General features: G+C 40.7%; 1 protein-coding gene and 1 long non-coding RNA gene across 7 annotated transcripts in view; one reads left to right on the top strand and one right to left on the bottom strand.

The window, feature by feature from the left end:
• Positions 1-7,717, bottom strand: part of erbin (erbb2 interacting protein) — a 136,017-nt gene extending 128,300 nt beyond the window's left edge. For 3 of the 6 annotated variants that reach the window (XM_069187084.1, XM_069187090.1, XM_069187089.1), the window contains exon 1: positions 7,117-7,717. The gene's annotated coding sequence lies outside the window, so the exon portion shown is untranslated. Of the gene's footprint in view, positions 1-5,455; positions 5,478-6,117; positions 6,358-7,116 lie in introns of those variants that run through there. The other 3 variants (XM_069187085.1, XM_069187086.1, XM_069187087.1) reach the window with 3 other exon arrangements.
• A 41-nt stretch (positions 7,718-7,758) lies between these two features.
• LOC107075661 (uncharacterized) lies at positions 7,759-13,619 on the top strand. The gene is made up of 3 exons (XR_001477178.2): positions 7,759-7,844; positions 10,672-10,813; positions 11,170-13,619. It is a non-coding gene; the product is annotated as an uncharacterized lncRNA (long non-coding RNA).
• The last annotated feature ends 469 nt before the right edge of the window (positions 13,620-14,088 follow it).

Below are 14,088 nucleotides of genomic sequence, written 5' to 3'. Positions count from 1 at the left end.
AACGTTTCGGCCGTGGAGCCTTCTTCAGGTGACACCTGAAGAAGGCTCCACGGCCGAAACGTTGTGTTCTCTTTCTTCTTTTTTTCAGCATGGAATAAACCTATTACTTGTTCCTTTACAGTGTATTAGGTCATATTAACACATCTTTAGCACTAATGTGAGCTCTATTGTGGACTTCTAAGAAGAAGCACACCTCATAAGTTCTGTTTGTAAAATCTTAAATAGTGATTTAACAATAAAAAAAACAATACATTTATCAGCTTTATCACCCTGCAACTCACAACTGGCAACCCACTGAAACTCAGCAGGTGTGAGTACCTGGCTAGTACCTGGATGGGAGACCCAAGGTTTGCTGCTGGAAGAGGTCAGGGAGGGTCCTAATGCCCCAGTATAGTGACAGGAACACTATATTGTAAAAAGGCGCTGTCCTTCAGATGAGACGTAAAACCAAGGTCCCGACTCTCTGTGGTCATTAAAAATCCCAGGGCATTTCTTGAAAAGTTACCAGGCGTTCGGGCCACATTTCCCCCTGGCCTTTGCCAATCATGGCCTCCCAATAATCAATTTGGCTTTATTACTCTGTTCTCCTGGCACACTTTAGCTGCCGTCGCATCACCTAGGTGGGGGCTACACATTGGTGGTGGTGGAGGGGAGTCCCCATTACCTGTAAAGCACTATGTCCAGAAAAGTGCTATAAAAATAAAGAATATCATTAAATTCATTATTATTGCTGATTGACAAAATAAGAGCTAAGAACCCTTTTTCCTACCATTTGTTCAAACTGTGGCACAGGTTTCTGCTCTTCTGTGTGAAGTAAATCCAGAATCCAAAATAAAGGAAGTTTTCTCGCGAGTGAAGCTTCAGTCTTTTGGAACTAACAAGCCCATCACAATGTGATTTAGCACACCAGTGTTCTCCGTCAGAACAGAGAACACTACACTACAGAACAGAACAGAGAGCACTTCGCTACAGAACAGAGAACAGAGCACACTTCGCTACAGAAGTCAGGAGTCAGTTAATGCCGTGGTAACAAAAAGCAACACTGAAAGGAATGGAAATGTAATTATTTTCTTTGCCGATAACTCATACATTTCTACCTTGGTCATTAATAAAGGTGAATTCTTTAACACTAGCTGAGCTAAGCTAACAATGCTCCCATTTGAATGCCACTTACATAAGAGCTATGATAGCTTAGCTGAACTCTCACTTCAAATCTAGCATTAAATACAATGTCTTCTTTGATAAAAAAAAACACTCATACTAACTCACATGTGCTTTACTATTACCATACCAAAATAACAGGATGGGCAGATGATTCACAGAGCTAAATACAGAAAAGTTACATTCCGCACATAAGTAGTGACCCCAAAGCCTGTTTTAATGAGAGAAATTAGCCACTCTATCTAGGATGGTCACTATGTTTAGCAGGGTACACAAAGTCACTCACAGAAAATCAGTGCTGACAAAGGAAGGGGTGGTAGTGGAAAAAACAAGCACTGACACTCTGGCTAATATACAGTAACAACAAAGCTACAGGTTTCATTTCAATCTATCGCTCTTTATCACAAAACTCCATTTTGAAAACGCTAGTTGCTCCTCTGGGTGAATCCACAGATAAGTTTACACCAGGACCTGCCCATGGGCATTTCTGGCTAAGCAAACACAGGAAGCAGTGAATACAAAGATAACAGTAGGGCCCTAAGTAGGGCCTGGGAGCACTTCATGTAAAGGTAAGTTGGGTGGGTCTCTTCCTGAAATCATTATTAACACACACGGCTCTTAACACGAACCCTGCCAAGGACCCACCCATGCATTTTTGGTCATGAGGCGGCAAAGCAAAACAGCAGAGAGAACTGAAACTAGCCTTGTCCCAAGCAAAAATCAAGTATGTTTCAAACTGTAATGTAGCAATGAGAGATTAGTACTGATCTGATTCAGCACGGAGAACTCAAAACTTTCCTTCCCCACCGTGCCTGATAAACAACTTCTTACTCTCTTGTTGCTTACCCTGTCCAAACGGCGGTCGCTACTCATAGCAGAACTATGCCAGGCAGAATTGATTACATCAGGGAGGGGCCCCAGCCCTCCTGCTTAAGGCTAAGTTACAGTTTCAAGTGCACGTCCTTGGAAAGGAAAAGGCAGGACCTACAGACAACCTGTGAGAATATACAGTAGGGGAGAAGACGCCAACTTTATACAGATGAGCAACCAAGGCCAGAATCACACACAGGATGCCTGTCGCCGTGGGACGGCAGTGCTATACACCACAGCACCATGAAACCCAATAATGTCCATCACATAATTCAGTCAGTTACACACTTTATAAGAATCCTTAAAAACAGCTGAATGCGGCTGAACTGTAACAACTCATCACGTGCGCTCAAATTCCTTTGACAGTTCCAAGCGAGGACTTTATGAGCAACAATCCGCCAAACTTCAGCATTTAGCTTCACATGGGAATTTTGACATGAAATGAACGCTCATGTGAAAATGTAAGCTAAGAAAACTATTTATAGAGACGTAAAGTACAGAGCAATTTTCAATTATTCAGCAGGGCTAAAGAGGATCGCAAATGACCTAAAATTAACCAAGACCATTTTAAGAATATTCAAAAGCTGAGGGCAACATACTGTAGACGGTAATGTATAAAATCCAAGAATTCTACAACCCTCAAGTTTGAAACAATGCAACCTAAATCCTGCCTCTCCGCAGATCGGCACAGTGCTAAACTCATAAACTCCCATGAATACCAAAAGCTGGACAGCCCAATGTCCCAATGGTTAGCGGTGCTGCCTCAAAGCGCTGGGGCTGTGGGATATTCTGGGGTGCTGCCTGCGTTGAGTTTGTATGTTCTCCCTCTGTTCATGTGGATTTTCTCTGGGTTTTCCTGTTTCCTTCCACAGGCCAAAGACCTTCTGGGAGAATTGGCCCTGCTGTGAGTGTGTGTATCTGCGTGTGTGGGCCCTGCAGTGGACTGATGTCCCATCCAAGGTGTACCCTGCCTTGCACCCACTGCTTACTTAGGCTACAGCTCCACCATTGTTTCTTCCCACAAGCTGTCAGATTACTGAACTCTACCCCTACCACTGGCTCACACTGATGTTTTTTTCCCTCACACTGCTTGCCTGACTTTTTTTTTTAAGTTGTATATTATTTAACTTGTTGTTGTTGTTGCTGCTGCTTTGTGTTTATGTTTTTGGTGATTCCTTTAACGTCTTTGTATTGGAGCATACATGCAAATAAGCAGTTCATTGCACCTGTGCGTATGACAATAAACTGAACTGAATTGGATGAAGCAGTAAGAGAATGGATGGATCGACTGAATTCTTAAAGCTGTAAAATAAGACCACCAATAATGATTATGGACAAAATGAGCTTGTTCTAATGAAAGGATTCTCTTTTCAATTTTTACCCACAAAATTATTAAAAGCTACTGATCCACATTGTAACTGGGAAAAAACTTGCTGGCACAATTCAAACTTTACTAGTGCAAGCATGTACTGTTCCTAATTTTGCAGGAAAATATTTCACAATTCACATCACACTGAAAGTTTAACTGTACTCTGCGTCACTTGCACCTAATATAACAATCACTATTGTTCAGTACACATTTTCGTATGGTCCACAATACATTCTTTTTATAATCATAAGCAACAAAACTCTACCGACAAGCCTTGTGAAATGAATACACTTGCGGACCACTCACCATTGCTGCAATTCAAAAGCATACAACTGCAATGGAATTTTAAGATCGGAAACAAAATCAGAATACAAAAAAAAATGCTGCTGATTTGAGCATTTTTTAAAAAAGGCAATTTTTGTGACAATTATCTAACATAGCTTAGTAAGGCCTGAAAATGAATTAACTGGATTAATAAATTGCTTAATTAGAAGTGAACATGCTTTCACCTTACTAGAAACACCTTCTGCAGAATCACTTACAAAAGGACCTTTCATCCCACCCCATGGGACAAAGGGACAGAGCAGCAATTTGCTTAAAAGGGATCACACAGCAGATCAGTGCAGGAGCAGAGATGAGGCCTGAACCAGGAACCGTCCAGAGAATAAGCTCTTTTTCCTTAACCAGCAGCTCTCCTACCATCCACCCATCGTTTTTCAGGAGCCCTTAGATCAGTGGGTTTCTGTCCCCCAACACCTCAGGGTTTGCTGTCGTTTGTTCCAACTGGACCTTTAATCACCAGTTACAGACCCCGATTATGACAGACCTGCCCTCTAGTTCCAGAATTTAGAGGCTGGTTTCAAAAACACTGTAAAGTACATTATTTCCACCAACACTAGCACACAGACTTTTACGTGGTTTCTCCTCAACATGTGAATTATGAATTTTCTGACTAAATGGCACTTAACTGGCTATCAATTGATGACAGAGGATTAAGGATGAAGCTGTATCGGACAACTGCCTCAGGGAGACTCCACTCCTTCTTTCTGCTTGAGCGTGACTGGTTAGATTTCGTCTTGCACACCTGAGCGCTGCCCTGAGACGCACCAATTAGCACAGGGTTTATGTAATGTCATTTACCAAACCTCTTTATACCTTACAGTGTCGCGGGAAGCCGGAGCCTACCTGGAAAACAACGAGCACAAGGCAGGGTACAACCTAGACGGGGTGCCAGTCCACCGCAGGGCAAGTGCAAGTCAATCATACATGTGGACAATTTTGAGGCTGTTGAAAGGCCGCTGGTCTCACTAACACCACTTCCAGCAGCAACCACAGCTTCCCAGGAGGTCTCCCATCCAAGTACTGACCAGGCTCAACCCTGCTTGGCTTCACAGGGTGATATGGCTGCTGGCTTGCACAGGGTTTATACCGATTACAAATCTCACAAATCACTAGGGGTACCCAAGAGTCCAGTTAAAAAAAAAAACAGCAAACGAAGGAGGTAATTCCTAGACCAGGACTGACAGCTGGGAGCAGCAGACACTGAGTGTGTGTAGTCCCCCACCACCAACACCAGTCCATCACAGAGCGCACACACACACACTTTACTTAACTATGCAAATTAATCAGCATGTAATGACATGGGAAGAAAATGCACACTCCACACAGAAAGAGCCCCAGGCCAGAATTCAACCCTAATCCAAAGAGCTTTGACATAGAACTCTAACCACTACACCACTGCAGTGCCCACAAGAACAAGTCTTCATTTAAGAATCATCCCAGTGACCGAGTCTCCTTCTCAAACAAAACATTAATTTGACCTTTTTTTTTTTACTATGCAAAAAGAGTTTAAGAAGACTTAAGCATACTGGAAAAATAACCGTCACGTTACATATAAATGCATTAAGAACTGTTTTTTTATTTTCTCTTTTATTACTAATTACTATTATAATTACTAATCTACACTGAGAAAAATAATGAAACCATTTCGTGGCCTAATGTTCCCTATATTCCACCTGTGACGGTGAAAAGAGGAAAGGCAGACCAACTACTCACACCAACACCTGTGTCAACGAGTTTAGCAGATTCTTTCCGTCTCCGCTGCAAGGTTACACCAAATTCAAGGGAAGCCGGTTATACCTGTGCACATACCAAGGAAAATAACTAGATCTTATCCAAATGGCGAAAAAACATCAATAAGATGTTAAAGAGCTTCCATTTTGATCCACGTCTATAGTGTAATCACTGTCCTCTAATAAAAACAGCGTCCGCAGGGCTTTGTAAATCTTTAACGACTCGGCTTTTTTGCATTCAATGAACTAGCACTAGTTTAAACCATCTACATCATTTTTTTAAATTTAAATATGCTCCAAAGCAAAACAAATTGGCCATATAACCAATGGCTAACTGGTTCACCATCCTAGGTTGCTCATCGTATTTTTTTTTATTGTTGCTACCTGTCTTGACGCACTAAATCCTGTTCCAGCATGATTAACAGGGGGAAGATAGTTTTACTGAGGTTTTCAATACAATTTCGCAAAGCTGGTAAATCGAAATTTTAAAAAAATGTACGAAACTAAAACCACAGAGGATCAGATTAGCAAAAAAAACAACAACATCAGGTTTATAAACCAATCAATATAAAATGTTTTTATCTATGTTAAATTTAGTTCGACAATCAAAAGCATATTGATCGATTTCAGTTCCTTCTTATTTACCGTTTTAAGTAAGACAACGGATGGGATGTTTTTATGCCCCTCGAGTCGTACAGTAGATTTCCTCCTTTGCATCCCATAAGATCAAATACAGGAGGTCGCACAGTTAACACCAAATCCCTAGCCTAATCTTATTAAAACGTGAAAATATCGAAAGTAATCCTTTCAGCTCTCATCAGACAGACGTATCTGAACAAAACACAAGGTTTACCTGGCAAAATTATTCTACACAGGAAGTGATGCCAACTTAAATGGCATTGGTGCTCTGTAAATTTCCGCATATTTCTCCAACAAAACATTAAGACCAGAAAGGAAGGGGTTACTCAAAACGTACTCTTACGGCGTAAATCGTAATTTAACAGAGTAAAATTACAGCAGTACTGTATTATGCAAATTATATATATACCCATTAATATATCTGACAGCTCCTGTGGCTGTGGCTTTGTTTCGTTCTACCAATAGAGGCGAGCAAACCGAGACAAATAAAACCATACAGAATTACCCTTCTAATTACACAGACTCCAAAAACACGAAAATACTAGTAGAAATTAATAAAATCCAAAGATCTACCTCACTTTCACGTGTTTATTATAGAGACGCATCTGATACTACATTTGGGATGCGCTAGTAATACTAGTAGTATTAAACAAAGGGGGTTTACAGTAAATACACTGATGATTAAAAATCCCCCGTGGAAAGCATCCAGACAGCGGTCACATCAGATTCAGTCCAGAGTCTCTGGAGTTAAACAATAGCTCCTCTGTTCCAGTCTGCCCCCTTTAAAACCTCCAGTGGCTGCGGATTCCAGCTCAAGTTTACCACCACCATTTCACACACCAGCCAACGACATTACTGGGGTGGGCGGAAACAGGGTTAAAATGATCCTTAACCCTTTCCGAGTTTTCCGAGGTCAAATGATATCTAGATCAAACTTTGTTGTTTTTTCCCCCCATCTTCTAAGTGTTTTTGATTAAAACAAACTCAGCGGTACACATATGTTACCTTAAACGTCAGGTTTCCAGACACCTTCTTTCATTGAAATTGCAGCTCCGAAAGTGTTTTAAATCCACTGTTTTGTTTACTTTGGTGCAAATCGTCTTAGGCGAGATAGCTTAAAAACCTCTACTGCATCCATCCACTCATATGACATTAAAGCTCTCAAAACACTGATCACATTGACTGTGCTTCTTCTCCAAGTGCAGTGTTCTCGCCAAAAGTTGTCTTTCGTGTACTTTAGGTTTTTTTTTGCTTCGGGGAAGTAACTTCCTGTTAGCAGGGTAGCACAAAAAAATAAAATTACTTACATCCTTAATTGAAAAAACTTTAGTAGTTCAAGCCTGACAATCAGAAAGAAAAAATCAAAATGTCCACAAAGCGCAAGTATACAAAAGGCGAAAAAATGTCCACCGCTCAGCGCAGCTCCAGAAGACGAGTATTTCTCCTTTTTTCAACCCCAAGCTTGAACACAAATCCTGTTAAGCCTTTTTTTCTGAAAAGGGGACGCCGCACCCATATGCATTCAAATCTGACACCCCCGCCAACTTCTCATTAATGTGAAAAGGCTACATGTACAAACAGATTCGCCACAAATTCACGCACAAACACGGGGAGAGCTAGCAAGCAAGCAGCACAACTTGCACTCCGGTACGGCGTAATTCATGCTCTGGCAGCGATCAAGTCCCAGCCAGCCGAGCACAGCAACAGCCCAGCAACACAGACCAGACGCCTAGGTAAGTCTGATTGGGGCTGATTGGTTTCAGTCTGACTTCGAGATCAGGTAACATAGTGACGGGCAGTACAGTACAACCAATGCTAGCTGCATATCTACCATGTATAAAGCAAGACCGCCAATACCCAGTGTGGAGGCGGGACCCCCAAAACACACAGCATGTTTGGTTGTTTTCCTCCTTTTCAGTTGCTGTAAGAATGAAATCAAAAGTTAGAAATGTCAGCAGGAACTGACTAATTGTGTCGCCTAACAGCGTGTTAAGCTTTGTTTTGATTTTGGGCATCCTTACTTTATTTCCTTATGTCAAAATAATGAAATAGTTAAATTTTCTTTAAAAACATGTTGTGCAATCCAAATAAAACGATATACGACTGTGAAACAGTAGCGTGTGTTATCCGAGGCACTGCTGGTGTATGTTTTGTGCACACCAGTTTTTCCAAACGAAATGTGAATAAAAATCACACGGCAAAACACCTGCATCTACTTTGCAACAGGATGACTTTAATCAAGTCAATCGACCAGAATCCAACTAAACACGATGATGCCCATCTACATCTTCTGTCTTGGACTAGTTAATCATGTAGGGTCTGATGTATTCATTCCACTTTATGGCCTGATTCATTCCACTTTATGGGCTTTTCAAATCTGAAAATTTCGGCTCCACAGCCGAAACGTGTTTTCTTACTTCTCTTTTCAGCATAGAATAAACCTATTACTTGTTCCTTTGCAGCCTACGCATGCTGGCGCAACTACCCACCTGAACTAAGAATAAATAGGTTGCGGATTTCAATGGTGCTGGTGGACAAGCAGGTTTCTCTCATCCCTCTATTGAGAGTTTCAACAAAATGGCAACAGTAGGGAGCTGTAAGACGTGAATCCTAACTGTTGTTAAAGTGTTTCTGACTACTTGGTCATTAAAAATCCCATGGCACCATTGTTTTATTTTAAAACAAACGCAAAACTATTGTAATAAATTATTTACGGCGCAGCTCATTATTCCCATAATTTATTACTATTTTTAAAACGAAGAATTTTGATGTTTAACCTAAGTCTCTCAAAGAGCGATGTGTGGAAAATAGTCAGGACATGTATATACAGCCACTAGTGGGCGATAAACTCCTAGCAGCTGCAATTCGTTTTAATAAAATACATGTACGTGCCTATAAAATAAATAAACGATTCAATTAGTATCAGATGTCTATTGCATTCCTCTCTGATGATGATTATTATTATTATTATTATTATTATTATTATTATTATTATTAAAAACAGTCAAGCGATACATCAGTATCCTTCAAGAGTCATTAGATTTAACGTAGTCTGGTTTCATAGTTTGAGTCTGGCCCTTCTTTAATCGAGTTCTCCCTGTCTCCCAACCTCTGACAGAAACGACGTCGATCCGAAAGGTGCGCAATTATCGGAGATTTTGGTTGCAAAGATTATTTCTTTTGGGAGAGAAGGAGAAATATGAAAGGGGTTATCACGCGTTTTGGCTTGACAAATAAATGCCCAACAGATGGGAACGAGATCGGTGTACCCCAAAACTTGGAGACGGGAGGCATACGGTGCAAAGATCCCAAGAAATATATGCACTCATTCCTTGTTAAACTATTTTACTTTAGAGTACTCGCTAAAACAAGTGGTACACAGACCCGTTTTTGTTGTGCGAGTTAAACGTCTTATTCTTAGAATAGCATGTTTATTCTTGGCTGCTCTTAACAGAAATTGTAATGCCTTATACCATATATGGTGTAGGATAATATTTCTAATGTATAATTTGTAAATAATATCGGTTCACAAACTCTAACATGCTATAGAACTAAATTATTTGTTTTGATTATTCCCCCTATGCGTGCACGGTGTCTATCACCAGACAGCTTGATGTCTTAATAATAAAATTAAGAGTTTTATTCTTTGTACAAGGTATAACTAACAGTTATTTTGTTCATATCGTATTGTTCATTTGTGCTATATAGGTCATGCAAATCTTCCTTCCACATAATTGCTTCCTAATATTAAACATAACAGCTTGCATAAAAAGTGTTGGTAAATTATTCCCGTTGTAATGTACTTGGCAGTTTATGGTTCGAAAATACAAACAGCAGGAAAATACCAAGACACGTCGGTTCGTTTTCTGATAGGAGCACTAGAAATGAATCGAAGACTTGAACCCCCATTTTATTTTAATGGTAATTGTCACTTACGCGTTTCCATTTACGAGCTGACATTTTTGGTCCTAATGGCAACAGCGAGGGATGTGTGTAATACTAGTTCTGGTTGCAAAATGGGAATTCCCGGGCGTTTGTTTAGAGGAAAAACTTTATTGGATTTTTACTTAATCCTGGAAAATACGTCAATATTTGTAAAACCCTCCGATTTCTATACATGCAGTAAACTGTCCGGTCTCGGAGAGACACGTTAGTCTTAACTGCTCCATAAAGTGCCAGGAACTCCGGTTCTTTTTTAAGCTGTTTCTGTTCTGATCTTTCCCTAGTGTCTCCGTTTTCATTCGAAGATAAACAGTTTACATTAAAGTTTTCCAATAAATCTCTTGTATGGGTCTAAATGACACTGGCGGCTCAACCAGTAAAGACCCGTTTAGAATGCAGATTGACTTTTGTGGCTCAGATATTGCTGGGGTGAAGCTCAGTCATCTTGGAGACAGTGCTTCTCTGGGGAATTGTGCACAATTAAGATTACTAGTGGAGTGTGGGGTGTTGCCCAGACTGCAGTGACAATCCTAAATAATTGGGGTATTCTGGGTATACTAAACAACTGCTTTCTTTTTTTAATAGAATTTAACAGAACAACATGTATTGTCTCTTAAGATATTTAGGTATTGGATCCCTCGTTCTGCCTTTGAAAAGGCCACTGAGCTCTGAGACCGGGTCATGTCGGAAGGAGACTGAACCAGGATACCCCAAGTGGGTGCACAGATGGATGTGCCCCTCCTCCAGTTTGCACTGATCAGTAAGCATTAACCGAATGGCTCGGATGTATCTACCTACACTTCCTTAGTCTTCCCTGTGTGCAGTTGTGTGGATAGGAGCTACAAGCCTATCCATGGGAAAAGCCCTTGGCTAATCTAAATTGAGTTGATGCAATGCTGATTCTAATTTTTTTTTAAATGCCAGTATTTATTTAAAACCTATGACATGTCCTTACTCTTACAAATAAATAGTTAACATTTTCCACAATGTTGTTAAAATAAAGAAGATTGCTTTCCCATCTATGATTACTGTGTCACGATCGTAAGTCCCTCCTCTTAAGGGCTCTTCGGCTCTTTTTTGTTTCTGTTGATTTTTTGCACCTGCCTCCTATTCCAGCTCCTCCCTTTAAAAGCCAGACGCTCCTACCAGTCTGGGCTCAACTTTGGAAGATGGACTCCCGGAAGCCCGCCTACCAGCAGGTCCAGGAGTGGCCCAACAGCATAGGCTTCGCAGCGGTGTCCTGACCATCTGGGTCCGGGGCCTGGAGCGCCTGGACCCGTTACCCCTTTCTATTTCCCTGTCCCTTCACCGGATCCCGCTCCGGTTTTTAACTTTTGTCGTGTCTTTCATGGATGGATCACCCAGCTCACTCTGGATTACTCTTCGGACTCCCCTTGGACTTTCGCCTGAACCACGTCCCCCGAGCACCAGTGCACCGTCGACGCGCCCCCCCAGTTCATCTACCAGCCCCGTTCCTAGTCCTCTCTCCCCCATGTTTGTTTCACTCCCTTCCGGATTCTATCGTCTGCGTAGGGTGTTGATTAGCTCTTTGTGACATATTGTACACTGTGCAATCCATTCCTTAGGGTAGTCTTCAGCTTTGAGTTTATTTAGGACTAAATTGCAAAGCAGTTCTGCATCTCTATGTCAGTGGGTACTAACTGCCCCCCTAACTATTCCTAAATGAGTGGAAGGTGCTGTAGTATGTGCCAGTCAGCACATAGTGGAAATGGGTTTGTTTGCCAGTTGTGACCCCTTTGGAGTACCGTTTGTGTTTAAACGTCAGATAAACTCATTTACATGAACCCAGTGCCCCTAACTATAATGCCTAATTTACCACTTTAATTACAAAACAATAATGTTTTTAGATGTTTATCACTCACTTATGACATGCCAAAAATGTCTGGTTTGAAAACACGTGTATCCAGTGCCAGATTACCCATTAGGCACAGTGCCTAGGGCCTACAAAGGAGGAAGACCCTAGTGACTAGCGAAAAACAAGCTGAAACAACATGCTTGCGACCGACTATAGGTGCTCCAAATTAATAATCATATGCTATCTAGCTGCTGTTCTAGAAACTAGAAGTATAGAAGGGATGGTCGCTCGACTTGCTCAACTCGCTCAATCATGAGGTTTAGCATTAGAAAAGTTTAAAGTGCATCATGTCAATCAACGTAATTCAATTGGCATTTACTGTACCCCTCCTTTTGCACATTTCAGAGCAAAAGTGCCTGGGGCATACGAACACCAAAATCCTGCTCTGCTTGTATCACTATCCTTTGTCAAAGAGGCAACAAAGGAAAAATGAGGATGAAGTAAGATGAGCTGTTTGGCTTACACAGTACAGATGTGTGGTTTGGACCACGGATTGTGACCTGTTGACGAACATTCACTACTGGTTTATGAGACAGCTGGGTGTGGTTTCCCTATGTGGCATCGCACAGTTGGCCAAGAGGGGAGTGTACAAGCTGCAGGCCTTGCTGATAGCTGAGATCTTGCAGCTCTTGCTGACTACATCTCATTGTCACTCTGCCATTTGACACGAGTTGCTGCAGACTGCAACTGGAGCAGCATGAAAAATGACAGCTGGCTCAGTGGTACACATTGTGGAGGAACGTGTGCATAGACCTCACCATGTCTCCTTATTGGCGCAAGGGTTGCAGTACTGAGCTAATTGTCATTCTAGATTTGAGCTATTAAAATCAAACTCAGTACAATATTTGTGATTTATTAAACTTTCAAATAGGTCTCTTTATTTCACAGAAACAGCTCATTTATTGGCATAGGATATTTTTCTCCCAAGAATTAAACTCTTTTGTTTTCTATGGGATGGATAGCCTCCTCGAAAAAAAATCTAAAAAAATCACATTGTGCAGATGTGATGAAAAACATTGCCCTGAAATTACAGACAAAACTCCACCTGCCAGAACACATTCAAGATTATAGTATCATTCTATGCTTTTATAGACATTTCTTGTAATTGACAGGGAGGTTTCTAACTTTAACAAGCTCACTGACATCAGGTTCATTAGGAGTAGACATTCTCCTGTAAGATGTCATAGATCAGGCATTTAAAATGATTCAGTGATAATTTCAGCCACCATACAGTGCCTGGTCTTGCTGTAGAGGACATTAGTGAAAGTAAAGTTCAATCCTTTGCACCTTGGCTCTCATCCTAGAAACTTTGAAGTTTTAAACTTTAAATTTATCAATCCTGTCTTGAGACTTGAGACTCTAGCATAATGTTTTGATATTCCATCCTGATCTGTTAACGCAGAAAAACTTTGTCATATTCTGTAGTTTCCAGTGTTACAGCTGTTATAATTTTGAAGACATCTTTATCTACACATATATTACTATAAGTACACCAATCCTGTGAATTATCTTACAATAAAAAACAAGGATTTTAATCAAGTGCATGCATACACACAGGGGCACCCTCTAACTGATTTATGCAGATTGGCACAGTAATTCAAAATTAAAATAGTTCTTGAATTTAGCTGTAATTGTATTGCATATTATGTATATTACAGTACTAACAAAATCATTAAAAAGGCTTGGACTAGACTCCAATTGAGCAGTTTTTTGATAATCTAAACTTTTACATTTCAGGAAAATAGTAGCAGCTTTTTAAAAATTGGATAAAATGTGTCACTTGCCAGAGCCATCTGGAGTAAAAACCCCAAGGAGAGCTGAGAAAATTAAAAACGCTTAATTTCATGCAAAGATCTGAAAGAAGCATTCTCTTGATGCTATTGTTTCGTCATCAAGCCAGCATTGCCTGTCACTGGAAGTAGCTGGAGGTTTAAGGCAGAGCCTTAATATATTAAGAGAATATATTCTAGAGGGACACAGCTGTCCTCTGTCTGTAATATGCTGTAAGGATCTGGAGGTTGGCAAAAACTTCACACAATATTGTGTCATACATGTGATTGTATACAGCAGAAAAGGTCTTTTCAGGTGTGGACCACTATATATCTGTTGTGATGGACTGTGTCCCTATTTAGTCTGAGAAACAAGGTAATAAACCAAAG

This window comes from Lepisosteus oculatus, chromosome 3 (genome assembly GCF_040954835.1).
Source record: "Lepisosteus oculatus isolate fLepOcu1 chromosome 3, fLepOcu1.hap2, whole genome shotgun sequence".
NCBI classification, from domain to species: Eukaryota; Metazoa; Chordata; class Actinopteri; order Semionotiformes; family Lepisosteidae; genus Lepisosteus; species Lepisosteus oculatus.
Note: the sequence above shows the minus strand (reverse complement) of the source record. Positions and strands in the feature narration are given on the sequence as shown.